This window comes from Oncorhynchus masou, chromosome 8 (genome assembly GCF_036934945.1).
Source record: "Oncorhynchus masou masou isolate Uvic2021 chromosome 8, UVic_Omas_1.1, whole genome shotgun sequence".
NCBI lineage: Eukaryota > Metazoa > Chordata > Actinopteri > Salmoniformes > Salmonidae > Oncorhynchus > Oncorhynchus masou.
In genome coordinates this window covers 32,724,844-32,740,278 of record NC_088219.1, presented here as the reverse complement: position 1 = coordinate 32,740,278, position 15,435 = coordinate 32,724,844, and the positions used below count along the sequence as shown (strand labels likewise).

General features: G+C 42.1%; 1 pseudogene; it reads right to left on the bottom strand.

Annotated features, from left to right (window-relative positions):
* The window catches only part of LOC135544545 (epidermal growth factor-like protein 7), a 31,215-nt pseudogene extending 20,756 nt beyond the window's left edge, over positions 1-10,459 (bottom strand).
* Between the last annotated feature and the right edge of the window lie 4,976 nt (positions 10,460-15,435).

Genomic DNA, 15,435 nt, shown 5'->3' with positions numbered 1-15,435 from the left:
TGGCCCATACTCTCTTCCTTGCTCCCTTACTCCGATTAGATGTATGGAGAGCAAAAGCAGGAGTTTGGTTAACCTTCAGAAGAGAAGGGGGTACTCTGACTCTGAAAGTTGATTTAGCCTCTAAGAGAGTAGTACGATGGCACTACAGTTAACCTGGAGTTGATCCTATAGGCAGGGGCCTTGGGTTTTCTTCTAGCCTATAGCATTATACTAATGTTACCCTGAAGGGTTGCTCTTAGCCTTGGGCTTGGGCTAGCCTGACAGGTAACAATGAGGTAGCCTGCGTCCCAAATATTCTCTATACAGTGCACCGTGCACCACTTTTTACTACAAACCTACGAGCCATGGGCAAAAGTAGTGCACTATATAGGAAACAGGAAGCCATTTGGGATGTAAAGTAAGGCTGGAAGTGCCGCTAAGCCCTGGCTGACAGTGTGCATGTCTCTCTGATCCTCTACTGGCTCCACGCCCAGAGAACCGACAGGCAAATCTTACTCAGCCTGTGTTCATTCACAAATTGCCACAGCTATGGCAGAGTATCAAATCAAATCAAATCAAATCATATTGGTCACATACACATGATTAGCAGATGTTATTGCGGTTGTAGCGAAATGCTTGTGTTTGTAGCTGCAACAGTGCAGTAATGTCTAACAATTCACAACAAAACACACAATAAACACAACCCTAAAAGTAAAAGAATGGAATTAAGAAATACATAAATTAGGATGAGCAATGTCGGATACGGTGACTGTTGTCTCAGGGCTTAGCGGCACTTCCAGCCTTACACTGCATCCCAAATGGCTCCCTGTTTCCTATATAGTGCACTACTTTTGCTCAATGTCGGAGACATTGCTCATCCTTTATGTATTCCTTAATTCCATTCTTTTACATTTAGGGTTGTGTTTATTGTGTGTTTTGTTGTGAATTGTTAGATGCAGTATAATAGAATACATTATATACATATGAGATGAGTAAAGCAAAAATATGTAAACATTATTAAAGTGGCCTTTGATTTAAAGTTTACAGTTGAAGTTGGAAGTTTACATACACCTTAGCCAAATACATTTAATCTCAGTTTTTCACAATTCCTGATATTTAATCGTAGTAAAAATACCCTGTCTTATATCACTTAGGATCACCACTTTATTTTAAGAATGTGAAATGTCAGAATAATAGTACAGAGAATGATTTATTTCAGCTTTTATTTCTTTCATCACATTCCCAGTGGGTCAGACGTTTACATACTCTCAATTAGTATTTGGTAGCATTGCCTTTAAATGGTTTAACTTGGGTCAAACGTTTTGGGTAGCCTTCCACAAGCTTCCCACAATAAGTTGCGTGAATTTTGGCCCATTCCTCCTGACAGAGCTGGTGTAACAGAGTCAGGTTCCTTGGCCTCCTTGCTCGCACACGCTTTTTCAGTTCTGCCCACAAATGTTCTATAGGACTGAGGTCAGGGATTTGTGATGGCCAGTCCAATACCTTGACTTTGTTGTCCTTAAGCCATTTTGCCACAACTTTGGAAGTATGCTTGGGGTCATTGTCCACTTGGAAGACCCATCTGCGACCAAGCTTTAACTTCCTGACTGATGTTTTGAGATGTTGCTTCAATATATCTACATAATTTTGCTTCCTCATGATGCCATCTATTTTGTGAAGCGCACCAGTCCCTCCTGCAGCAAAGCAACATGATGCTGCCACCCCCATGCTTCACGGTTGGGATGGTGGTCCTCGGCTTGCAAGCCTCCCCCTTTTTCCTCTAAACATAACGATGGTCATTATGGCCAAACGGTTCTATTTTTGTTTCATCAGACCAGAGGACATTTCTCCAAAAGGTAGAATCTTTGTCCCCATGTGCAGTTGCAAACCGTAGTCTGGCTTTTTTATGGTGGTTTTGGAGCAGTGGCTTCTTCCTTGCTGAGCGGCCTTGTTGATATAGGACGATGTAGGACTCTTTTTACTGTTGATATATGTCGATATAGGACTCGTTTTACTGTGGATATAGATACTTTTGTACGTGTTTCCTCCAGCATCTTCACAAGGTTCTTTGCTGTTGTTCTGGGATTCAATTGCACGTTTCGCACCAAAGTATGTTCATCTCTAGGAGACAGAACGCCTCTCCTTCCTGAGCGGTATGACGGTTGCGTGGTCCCATGGTATTTATACTTGTGTACTATTGTTTGTACAAATGAACATGGTACCTTCAGGCATTTGGAAATTGCTCTCAAGGATGAATCAGACTTGTGGAGGTCTATAAATATTTTCCTGAGGTCTTGGCTGATTTCTTTTGATTTTCCCATGATGTCAAGCAAAGAGGCACTGAGTTTGAAGGTAGGCCTTGAAATACATCCACAGGTACACCTCAAATTGACTCAAATGAGGTCAATTAGCCTATCAGAAGCTTCTAAAGCCATGACATCATTTACTATAATTTTCCTAGCTGTTTCTAGGCACAGTCAACTTAGTGTATGTAATCTTCTGACCCACTGGAATTGTGATACAGTGAATTATAAGTGAAATAATCTGTCTGTAAACAATTGTTGGAAAACTTACTTGTGTCATGCACAAAGTAGTTATCTAAACTGACTTTCCAAAACTATAGTTTGTTAATAAGACATTTGTGGAGTGGTTGAAAAATTTGTTTTAATGACTCCAACCTAAGTGTAAGTAAACTTCCGACTTCAACTGTATGTATATAGGGCAGCAGACTTTACGGTGCAGGGTTACGTAACCGGGTGGAAGCCTCCGAGTGATGGCTATTTAACAGTCTGATGGCCTTGAGATAGAAGCTGTTTTTCAGTCTCTCGGCCCCAGCTTTGATGCACCTGTACTGACCTTGCCTTCTAGATGATAGTGGGGTGAACATGCAGTGGCTCAGGTGGTTGTTGTCCTTGATGATCATTTTGGCTTTCCTGTGACATCGGGTGCTGTAGATGTCCTGAAGGGCAGGTAGTTTTCCCCTGGTGATGCGTGGGCAGACCCCCCACCCTCTGGAGAGCCCTGCGGTTGCGGGTGGTGCCAGGCAGTGAAACAGATCGACATGATGCTGTCAGTTGTGCTTCTGTAAAGGTCTGTGAGGGTTTTAGGTGCCAAGCCAAATTTCTTCAGCCTCCTGAAGTTGAAGATGCGCTCTAGCACCTTCTTCACCACGCTGTCCGTGTGGGTGAACTACTTCAGATCGTTAGTGATGTGTACGCTGAGGAACTTGAATCTTTCCACCTGCTCCACTGTGGTCCCGTCATTATAGGGGCGATCAGCTCCTTTGTTTTGTCGACATTGAGTGAGAGGTTATTTTCCTGTCACCACACCCCTTCACCTCCTCCCTGTAGGCTGTCTTGTCATTGTTGGTAATCAGGCCTACTACTGTTGTGGCGTCTGCAAACTTAATGATTGAGTTGGAGGCGTGCGTGGCCACGCAGTCATGGGTGAACAGGGAGTACAGGAGGGCGCTGAGCACGCAGCGTTGTGGGGCCCCTGTGTTGAGGATCAGCAAAGTGGATGTGTTGTTTCCTACCTTCACCACCTGGGGGCGGCATGTCAGGAAGTCCAGGACACAGTTGCATAGGGCGGGGTTCAGACCCAGGGCCCCGAGTTTCATGATAGGCTCGGAGGGTACTATTGTGTTGAAGGCTGAGCTATAGTAAATGAACTGCATTCTTACATAGGTATTTCTCTTGTCCAAATGGGATAGAAAAGTGTGCAGTGCAATGGCGATTGCATCGTCTATGGATCTAGTGGGGCGGTAAGCAAATTGAAGTGGGTCTAGGTTGTCAGGTAAGGTAGAGGTGATATGTTCCTTAACTAGCCTCTCAGAGCACTTCATGATGACAGAAGTCAGTGATACGGGGTGATAGTCATTTAATTCAGTTACCTTTGCTTTCTTGGGTACAGGAACAATGGTGAACATCTTGAAGTAAGTGGGGACAGCAGACTGGGACAGGGAGAGATTGAATATGTCCGTAAACACTCCGGCCAGCTGGTCCGAAGCATGCTCTGAGGACGCGGCTAGGGATGCCGTGGGTTAACACGCTTACTCACGTCGGCCACGGAGCTAGAGAGCCCACAGTCCTTGTCCGCGATGTGGCAGGTATTCACTTTGTAGTCCGTGATTGCCTGTAGACACTGCAACATACGTCCCGTGTCTGAGCCGTTGAATTGCGACTCCACTCCGTCTCTATACTGACGGTTTGCCTGGTTGATTGCCTTACGGAGGGAATAACTACACTGTTTGTATTCTGCCATATTTCCAGTCACCTTGACATGTTTAAATGCGGTGGTTCACGCTTTCAGTTTTGCGCGAATGCTGCCATTTATTCACAGTTTTTGGTTATGGTAGGTTTTAAAAGTCACAGTGGGTACAACATCTCCTATACACTTCCTGATAAACTCAGTCACCGTATCCGTGTATTCGTTGATGTTATGCTCAGAGGCTACCCAGATCATATCCCAGTCCGCGTGATCAAAACCATCATCTTCAAGCATGGACTCCAATTGGTCAGACCAGCGTGGAATAGTCCTTAGCACGAGTACTTCCTGTTTGAGTTTCTGCCTATAGGAAGGGAGGAGCAAAATGGAGTCGTGATCAGATTTGCCAAAGAGAGGGCTGGGGAGGGCCTTGTACGCATTTCAAAAAGCTGAGTAGCAGTGGTCTGTTTTCAGAGCGAGGGCTACAGCCAATGTGTTGGTAGAACTTCGGTAGCGTTTTCCTCAAATTTGCTTTGTTAAAAACCCCAGCTACAATATATGTGTTTTCCAGTTTGCATAAAGTCCAGTGATGTTCTTTGAGGGCAAGTCGTGGTATCGGCTTGAGGGGGAATATACATGGCTGTGACTATAACCGAAGATAATTATCTTGGGAGGTAATACGGTTGGAATTTGATTGTGAGGTATTCTAGGTCGGGAGAACAAAAGGACTTGAGTTTTTGTTTGTTATCACAATCACACCATGAGTAGTTAACCATGAAACATACACCCCTGCCTTTCTTCTTCCCTGAGAGTTAATTATTCCTGTCCAGCTAGCTGGATGGTCAAAGACATATCCCGAGAGAGCCATGTATCCGTGAAACAGAGTATGTTACAATCCCTGAATAGCCAATAACTCCAGTCTGCTCTGCAGGGGGGCACTTTGGGAGACAGGGGCTTGTGTGTGTGTGTGTGTGTGTGTGCGTGTGTGTGTGTGTCTTATCATTAGAGTAGATCAATGAAATTCTGAAGTATCAAAGAAGACATTAGGGTGTGCAGCTATCATAGCTTTGCCTTGTTGCTGGCAGGCCGTAATGCTGATGATTAGATTGTAGGTCATGTAAGGCTTTGAGACTGGTTACTGCTTCCAATAGTCTGAGTCACACTCCCTAAAGGGAACACAGTACAGGACATATACAGTAACAACCTCTTTGGGCGAGATACAGTACCAGTCAAAAGTTTGGATACACCTACTCATTCAAGGGTTTTTCATTATTTTTTACTATTTTCTACATTGAAGAATAATAGTGAAGACATCAAAACTATAATATAACACATATGGAATAATGTAGTAACCAAAAAAGTGTTAACCAAATCAAAATATATTTTATATTTGAGATTATTCAAAGTAGCCACCCTTTGCCTTGATGACAGCTTTGCACACTCTTGGCATTCTCTCAACCAGCTTCATGAGGTAGACACCTGGAATGCATTTCAATTAACAGGTGTGCCTTGTTAAAAGGTAATTTGTGAAATATCTTTCCTTCTTAATGCATTTGAGCCAATCAGTTGTCTTGTGACAAGGTAGGGTTGTTATAAGAAGATAGTTAAGTTGTGGAAGAGAGAATGCCAAGAGTGTACAAAGCTGTCATCAAGGCAAAGGGTGGCTATTTTTAAGAATCTCAAATATAAAATATATTTTTTGATTTGTTTAACACTTCTTTGGTTACTACATGATTCCATATGTGTTATTTCATAGTGTTGATGTCTTCACTATTATTCTACAATGTAGAACATTTAAAAAAATAAAGACAAATGAGTAGATGTGAGTAGGTGTGTCCAAAGTTGACTGGTACTGTATATCTGCGTATATCTTTGCTGACTTTAATTTGGTAGAATGGGTGTCACACTGGTTGAAGAAATAGTTGTTTGCTTGGAAGCCAAAGAGTGATTTGGAGATTAATGAATTGAATCCACAACTCTGGCACTTCCATACAATATTTTTTACAAACATAATCCCCTCTAGATATATACTGAGCCAAGCAGCTAATGCCTGGGTTCACTCTACCTGTACAACACACTCAACATGACACTCCACTCCACAGGTGATAAAGAACTAAATGGGAAAGTCACCCAGGCAATGAATACCATTAAAAAAACACTTTCCCTTATATCCCATCCCAATTTCTCAGTGCCCCCTTCCACCTCTCTCGTCCTGGTTGTGTCCCAGCCCCAGGTGACCCCACCCAGCTAGAGAGGGTGCAATGAGGTCTATGCTGACAGACAGACAGATGATGATAGTGTTTGAGAGGAGACCTGGAGGCTGTGTCTGTCTGTCTATCTGTCTAAGTGTGTGTCTGAAAAGGGGCGAGGCTCTATGATGCCCTGTGTAGAGGGGAGGATATTTCTCTAATGGCTACAGACCAGACAGTAGGATCAGCTTACACAATGTGCCTGTCAGGGGGTTACCAAGGTCGGGCCAAAGGAGGGGCTATGGAGGTGGGGTGGGCGGGAAGACAGACTATCACCACTGTGTCTGAGGGTCTCTCCTCAGAGGGGAGAGAGGGGATGGTAGTGGAACAGTGGGGAGGACAAGGGCAGCACAAACATTTACTGCCGTTTCCAGGTACAGTGAAAAAAGTGAGTGAGTTGTAGGGTGAAGAGCACACACCTTTACCTTCTTGAATGGATTATTTAAGAGGTTGATGTCATTTACCCTGGGGATGTGTGTGTGAGTGCATGAGGTGGGGATTTGAAACTGAATCCTACAGCAATTCAAAGCCCTTGACTCTGACTGATTACGTCTGTGTATCTCCCTGCCACTGAATGGAGCCCCAAAATACACATGTAGGTTGAATCTCAGTTCACACAAAGCAACATCTAACCAAATGTCTCCCTAGCCGAGAACACACTACTCTGAGTTAAATCAGACATGGCCAAGCCAAACAAACCTGAACAGCTACACCTGGACTGATGAATGGGATAATCAAGTGCCCTGAGCTCAGTTAAATATTGATCTAGCTGAGAAATAAAAATAGTGTTATTGCTGCAAATGAGATTGCTAGTCAAATTCAAGACCAGCTATGCCAACACAGTAAATGGATAGAGCATGCGCCCTCATTGCCCTGGTCTAGTCAACGCATCATGGTAATAAAGCAGTTGGCACAGACACATTTCGTACAGTGGCCAAAAGACGGCAGTGTTTTACAATACTTTAATCATTAGATCACACACCGCAAACTTGCCTCAGCCAGAGATGCTTTTGCGCTCTTTCTTTCTTTCTTTCTTTCTTTCTTTCTTTCTTTCTTTCTTTCTTTCTTTCTTTCTTTCTTTCTTTCTTTCTTTCTTTCTTTCTTACTCTTGCATACATGCACGCACGCACTTACGTGGGCACAGACGCACACACAGAGCGAGAGAATGACATCCTATCCTCTTCTCAATACAACAATAAGCTAAAGTTATCGATATCGATTAATAATCACAGTGCAACTCAATTATTGCCCCGAAAAATCTGTAGCATGCTGGCTATGTCCATATCAAAACGAAATTGAGGTGAGTGCATGCATACTGGTTTTGAATGTGCGTAATGGACTGAAAAGACATAAAAACGTGCAACTCACAAGCAAGTTCTCTGAATACTTATTCCACTGGGCTTTTTTGTCAAATGTTGTCAAATCCAATCACAAAACTCACAACTGTTCCATGTGCAGCCAAGTAGCCACACACTGTTCTCTTTACCAAAATGTGATATTCCCAGCAAAACAGAAAACCCTTTCTGTATAAGATGAAATCCTCAACAGAAAGTTATATTCCACTCGCTTGAGTAGTAAGCATCCCATATGAGTCGTCCTGTGTTTATAGCCTAGTAGTAATATCTCACTCAGCTCACATGCAGGTTAGGTCTCTATGAGTAGCCTAACGTCAAAGCGCGCATTTGGGGGTAGGTAGCCTATCCAAAACAGCAAATCCTCTAGCTCTAGTCAGCAGGGTGTCAGGGGCGGGGGGCACCCTTCGTGACGTCAGCATACGGAGATCTCAATATCAAATCACTTCTGGGTAACAATTAAGTACCGTAGTGTGATTTCGGTTTTTTAAAAACACAATAAAAAATGCTGCTTAGCAAAGGGCAATTTCTCAAACAAGGATTTGCTAGGACTGTCTGGGAGTGGTCTGAGTGGGGAGGAGAAATCTGAAAATCGGGTGTTATTGGCAGAGAAGATTGTAACTCCCTTTTTTATCGGTCTATTAACTAATTAAACGCAAAGTTATGTCACCACGGAAGGCCAAAACTCAGTCCCAGCAAAACAGGCTGAAATGTCAGTCGTTTCAAACAGCTCTTACACCAAACGGGCATTATCATCATTTTCACCCATTTCACAGTATTATTCCAACCTCATAGCGTGGAAATATTTATAAAACTGATGAAAATCACGTTTCTGACTACAACAGGCATTTAACAAAAGCATGTATATATTTATGCAATCAGCTGATAATCAATAATATGACAAATATAATTTTTATGCATGCAAAGAAAGTAGCCTAGTCTAATATGGTTCATATGAATGGATAGTTTAGAATTCTATCATAGTTGGCTGTGGCTTGATCTGAATGGATTCCATTGCTATGGGAGTCAGGGCAGGTTCCAGTCATAAGCGGTTTTAGGCATAAAACTCAGTTGGGGGCTCAATTTACTGGTGAGAGCAAGAATAGTAGAATAGTAGAATACACCAGGTGCAATTTGGAAATTTGGTTGTGCACCAGTTTTTCACTTGTTATGTCAGTCACTGGCAGTCACTCAATTAGCCATGCCAGTTAAACATTTCTAGATTGATAGTTCAAGTGAAATTTCCCACCAGGAACTAGGAGCTTCCTATAATTTATAGCATGTGAATGCAGCATTATTCTAGCTAGCCAGCTATCTAAACTTGTAGTAATAATGGCTAAATACCAAGGGCCCTGACTTCCAGGGGGCCCACATTGATTTTATTTGTCATTCTCACTCAGACATCATATCAACAAGACATTAGTCATTATAAAATGTGTAGAATTGCAGGAAATTAGCTTTCAAACTGCAACACGTTATCGCCACCTGATGGGAAAATGTGTAGAATTGCAAGAAATTAGCTGTTAAACTGCTAAAATGTTCTCTCTGCCCCATGGCAAAATGAGTAGAATTGCATGAAAGTTGAAGTGAAAGAGAGCGCAGGACATTGTAAAATTGCAAAGTTTTCTCTTCGCCCCATGGCAAGACTTGTCAAATTGCAGAAAACTTGTGATAAAGCTGCAATATGTTACTTTTTGGCGACCCTACCAAATTCACATAGAAATGTGAGTTATAGATCTGTCATTCTCATTGAAAGCAAGTATAAAAAGCAGTAAATATGTTCTATGTGCACTATTTATACGTTTCCATTTCTTAAGTTTCGTTTTTGCATCTTTTACTTTAAATTTTTTACACCAGCTTCAAACAGCTGAAAATACAATATTTTTGGTTGTTGAAAATATATTTCACAGCAGTTTAGATGGTACAATGATTCTCTACACTATACATTGCTTGTTTTGTCACATAAACACATAAACTATTAGAATTTTAGCAACCAGGAAATGTCAGAGCAATTTCTGCATATTGCACCTTTAAAACTTTAACATTTTCTTTACACCCCATGGCAAAATGTGTAGATTTGCAGAAATTGTTTTCCTCCACCATCATGAGGGGGGCCACTGAAATGTTTTGCAGTGAGGTGTGGGGGCACCCCAACCAACTCTCGCTTAGGGCTCCCAAAGGGCTAGAGCCGGCCCGGATGGGAGATATGTGGCATCTTTGAACCAGGGTAAGGTTAGGTTATGTATATCTAATATCAGGCTACATCCAAATAGGCCTGAATGTAATTTTACTGCTGGCAGTAAGGATGGCTCAACTAAACCCTTCAAATCACACTCAAACATCTCAAACAAGTTAAAATATGTATATATTTTTTCTTCAAAAGTGAATGAAATTATCATCATTTCTGCTTTTATTTTTTTAGATCAACGAAAAAAATTAACTCTCCTTACCCCCTCCGTATGAGGTCATGTGGTTGTGCGTCTCTGCGCGCGCGATGAATGGAGGCTGCCATAGGAACCAACCCCCGACCACTTGGCAGGCAGTTTAGAATAATCTTCCATCGTTACACAATTTATTTTAAACTCGTACCCACGGTTTTTTATTAAAACAAAACTTCGGCTAATTTCTAGATGCTCCCCGTGAACCGACTGACGAAAAATGGAATGCCTTTGGGCGTTTTTCAGTTGCTTTTTATGCAGAGCTTCCTGTGGAACGCAGGAATTGGATGGACAATCCCAAACCGGAATTCCTGTGAGTGTTTCGCGCTGATAAAACCCTTCTACTGCACAAACACTCTCCATCCTGCTCAAACCGCTATGTGAATCACCTTTTCAAGCATTCTCTGCCTACGGACAGTTTGAAGGGACAAGAAAAAGCGTCCAATGAAGTGATTTGAATTTACAGCTTCAACTTTTGTTTAATAATTAATAAATAATTGAAAAATATATTACATCGTTTCAATTACATCGTTTCAGTTTACTTCCTGAATTGACTCCCTTCAATTGGAATTGACCCCAACCTTGGACTGTAGCCATCAGATTTTAACCCAGAGAATGTTTTATTACATTACAACAGAGGCTAATTCAGCATAGCAACATTATTACTGAAAATACACACAATTCATGTTCAGAGTTGCAGAGAACACGGAATGACAACCAATGAATAGTCCCAATGCAACCATAATCCATCACAATGAGTTTATCGTTGAAATGTACATTTTAGGCCCTCTTATGAGACCTTTTGCTCCAAGTCGAGTCAAAGCAAAAGCATTGAGGGTGTCATTTTAGGACATTTTTTATTGTGCTTTTGTTTGGAGTTGGATTGGTCTTGATACGTTATGATTGTAGTCGTTCTCAACACCTCCAAAACATACTGTACAGTCACTCTCAAAGCCTCCGGAACATATAGTCACATCAGCACAGCAATACATAAAATAGAGGACAGTATAACACAGAAATATTCAAACAACGACACATGAAGAATAAACATTGAATTATAGTGAGTGAAAACAATTGCGTTCATCCCGGGTAAGAGCTGAGTGCTGTATTCACTGACATTCTTATCAGGAGCACATGAGGGTTCTCCATTGCTGCTTTCTATTTTGTATTGGCTTAAACGTGTCATAACGTAGTCTATGAATCATATTTTAGATTTTGTGGTGAATTTGCTGATTTTCATCATGTTTGACTTTGACTCCAACTGGGTGGATGAGGACGTGTGAGAGAGTTATGGGATCTGAGATGTGTTTTTCAGATAAATGTGTGCCTGAGAGGGAGAGGAAACACAGTATTTAATGTTCATTTGATGTGGTCCAGAAATTTTGGAGGTAAATGGGAAGTGTGTGTCAGTAGCATGTTAAAGATAGAGCACTCTCATCTATTTCCTTTGAAGCTGAGGTTATGATTAGTCAGTTTGACATCCAGTCTTCATTTGTCATGCTAAGTGTACAAAATGACAGACGCACGCACACATGCTGCACATAAATACTCTAAACAATTACTCATAATGTGTACTCACAACATGTGGCTAAAGCTATTGAGTGGCTACAATGAACCAGAAAAGAAAGAGAGTGTGTGTTTCATCTGTCACCGTGTCATACACACTGACTGGGTATAAAATCAGTAGAGACCATAAGCTACTCACTGGCTGCAAAGACTGTAAAAACCCATGAATTTGAATTACTCGGTCTTTATCTATGCTGAATAGATTATTTGTACTTTTTTTTTTTTTTTTACATCAAAGGTACATTTAAAAGTTGTTCAGAGGTTAACATTTGGTACACATTTTCTCTGGTAATAATTTTACATTGGTTAACATATATGTTACAAAACCACCAGAGTAATAGAATAACATATTAGTTAAATGAAAGACCAAACTTGCTAGGGTTAGCCATGTTTTTATTCCTGAGTTAAGTTTAAAGGCCCAGTGATTTGGGGGTTTAGCCTAGCGATGTGACCCTTTACTGAGATAACAGAGAAGCCTACGTGCTGTAGCACCATGGCTGGGGGTCGCAGGTGACCACACACACGAACACACACTCAGGACATTCTGTCAAGGGTGAGCAGCAGGAAAGGTTAAAGGAACTTGAGACGCAAAAAGTACAAGTGTGTGAGTGTGTGTCTGTTTCTCTCAGACAGGAATTATTTTCGTTCTTTGAAATTAAGGCTTGGTCCGACGCAAGCAAAGTTTTGTAATCTGTGGCACATTGCAGATTTGGCCCAGGAAAAGATGCCGATTGCTGAGACCAAAAAAAAACTGAAGCAAAGCAGCATTTCCTGCCAGAGAGGAAGCAGGAAATGGCTGTGGAAGTGAGATTCTGGAGTCGTGTCCCTTGAAACAATTAAAATCTCACTTGTTCAGGAAGCGGACTTGCGTCAAAATGGAACCTGACAGATTTGGCTTAAGGGCAGAAGCACTGACCCTGTTGAGGGTATGAGAGAAGGGTCGCTGTGCCCATGCTATGGTCTGAAGAATGTCATGAAACGTGAACTAAGTTTTGTGATGAGCCCTGAGACGTGCGAGTATAGGAGAGAGGATAGGGTGAGAGATAGTTATAGAGAAAGTGTCATAAGAGAGAGGGAAAGCAAGGAGATAGGTGGTAGAGATGGAAAGAATGGGAATGCTGAGAGAGAGGTTGGGGGTGGAGGTAGGGTAGATTAGAGGAGGGAATACCATACAGTAAATATTATTGTGGCTGACAAACAAATAGGTCTGGAGCGTTCCCACCGCGTACCGCCTCGTGTTTATTGTCTGTCTACACAAAACCATAGGAGTGTGTTTATGTAGAAGGCATTGGTTGTGCCAGTGTGTGTGTACGTTGTACTGGCGGGCATTCATGTGTGTGTGTCGCCATGTGTGTGTGTCTCTCTGGCTACTCATATAGTGAATGCCTCCCTCCATGTCAATAAATATTGATGACATCACAAGTGTGTTTACAGATTTCGTGCCTGCAGGCTGTCTTTGTGCCTGCAGGCTCTTAGATGCACCACTGATATCTGCTTATCTTTAAAACCGTGAATCTTTAAACAGAGCATTGATTAAAAATAAAATCTCAATCTCTCTTCCATCGGTCTCTCTCTCTCTCTCTTTCTTTCTCCCTCACTCTCCTTCCTTATCTTTAGACTAAACAAAACTATAAACGAGCTGAAATAAAAGATCCCAGAAATGTTCCATATGCACAAAAAACTTATTTCTCTCCAATGTTGTGTACAAGTTTGTTTGCATCTCTGTTAGTGAACATTTCACCTTTACCACGATAATCCATCCACCTGACAGGTGTGGCATATCAACAAGCTGATTAAACAGCATGATCATTGTATAGGTGCACCTTGTGCTGGGGACAAAGGCCACTCTAAAATGTGCAGTTTTGTCATACAACACAATGCCACAGATGTCTCAAGTTTTGAGGGAGTGTGCAATTGGCATGCTGACTGCAGGAATGTCCACCAGAGCTGTTGGCAGAGAATTGAATGTTAATTTCTCTTCCATTAACCGCAGCCAACGTCATTTTAGAGAATTTGGCAATACGTCCAACCGACCTCACAACCGCAGACCATGTGTAACCACGCCAGCCGAGGGTCTCCACATCCGGCTTCTTCACCTGTGGGATCGTCTGAGACCAGCCACCCGGACAGCTGATGAAACTGAATATTTCTGTCTGTAATAATGCCCTTTTGTGGGGAAAAACTCATTCTGATTGGCTAGGCCTGGCTCCCCAGTGTATGGGCCTGGCTCCCCAGTGTATGGGCCTGGCTCACAAGTGGGTGGGCCCATGCCCCCCCAAGCCCACCCATGGCAGCACCCCTGCCCAGTCATGAAATCCGTAAATTAGGGCCTAATGGAGATATTTCAACTTGATTTCCTTATATGAACTATACCTCCGTAAAGTCTTTGAAATTGTGGCATGTTGCATTTATATTTTTGTTCAGTATAGTTGTGGATCTGTGCTGTGTTTAGAATCTCTGTCCAATACTAAGACGGTTGGCCTGTCCACACCAGTAATGGAGGAATGTGAGGATACAAACAAAGTCAGCAGAATGTGTCTCTCTGTATGTACAGTGCATTCAGAAAGTATTCAGACCCCTTGACTTTTTCCACATTTTGCTATGTTACAGCCTAAAATTTATTAAATAGTTCCCCCCTCATTAATCTACACACAATAGCCATAATGACAGAGCAAAACCATGTTTTTAGGTTTTGTTGGCAAATTTCTTTAAAAAAAAAACGGAAATATTATATTTACATAAGTATTCAGACTCTTTGCTCAGTACTTTGTTGAAGCACCTTTGTTAGCGATTACGGCCTGGAGTCTTCTCGGGTATGATGCTACAAGCTTGGCACACCTGTATGTGGAGAGTTTCTCTTATTCTTCTCTGCAAATCCTCTCAAGCTCTGTCAGTTTGAATGGGGAGCATTGCTGCACAGCTATACACAGGCCTCTTCATAAAGGTTCGATCGGGTTCAAGTCCGGACTCTGGCTGGGCCACTCAAGGACATTCAGAAACTTGTCCTGAAGCCACTCCTGCGTTGTCTTGGCTGTGTGCTTAGGGTCGTTTTCCTGTTGAAAGGTGAACCTTCGCCCCAGTCTGAGTCCTGAGTGCTCTGGAGCAGGTTTTCATCAAGGATCTCTCTGTACTTTGCTCATTTAATCTTTCCCTTTATCCTGACTAGTCTCCCAGTCCCTGCTTCTGAAAAATATCCCCACAGCATCATGCTGCCACCACCATGCTTCACCACCATAGGGATGGGGCCAGGTTTCCTCCAGATGTGGCGCTTGGTATTCAGGCCAAAGAGTTAAATGTTGGTTTCAACAGACCAGAGAATCTTGTTCTTCATGGTTTGAGAGTCCTTTAGGTGCCTTTTGGCAAATTGCAAGTGGGAAGTCATGTGTCTTTTAATTATAGCATTTACATACACTACCGTTCAAAAGTTTGGGGTCACTTAGAAATGTCCTTGTTTTTTAAAAGAAAATAACTATTTTTGTCCATTAAAATACCATCAAATTGATCATAAATATAGTGTAGACATTGTTAATGTTGTAAATGACTATTGTAGCTGGAAACGTCAGATTTTTTAAATGGAATATCTACATAGGAGTACAGTGGCCATTTTTCAGCAACCATCACTTCTGTGTTCCAATGGCACGTTGT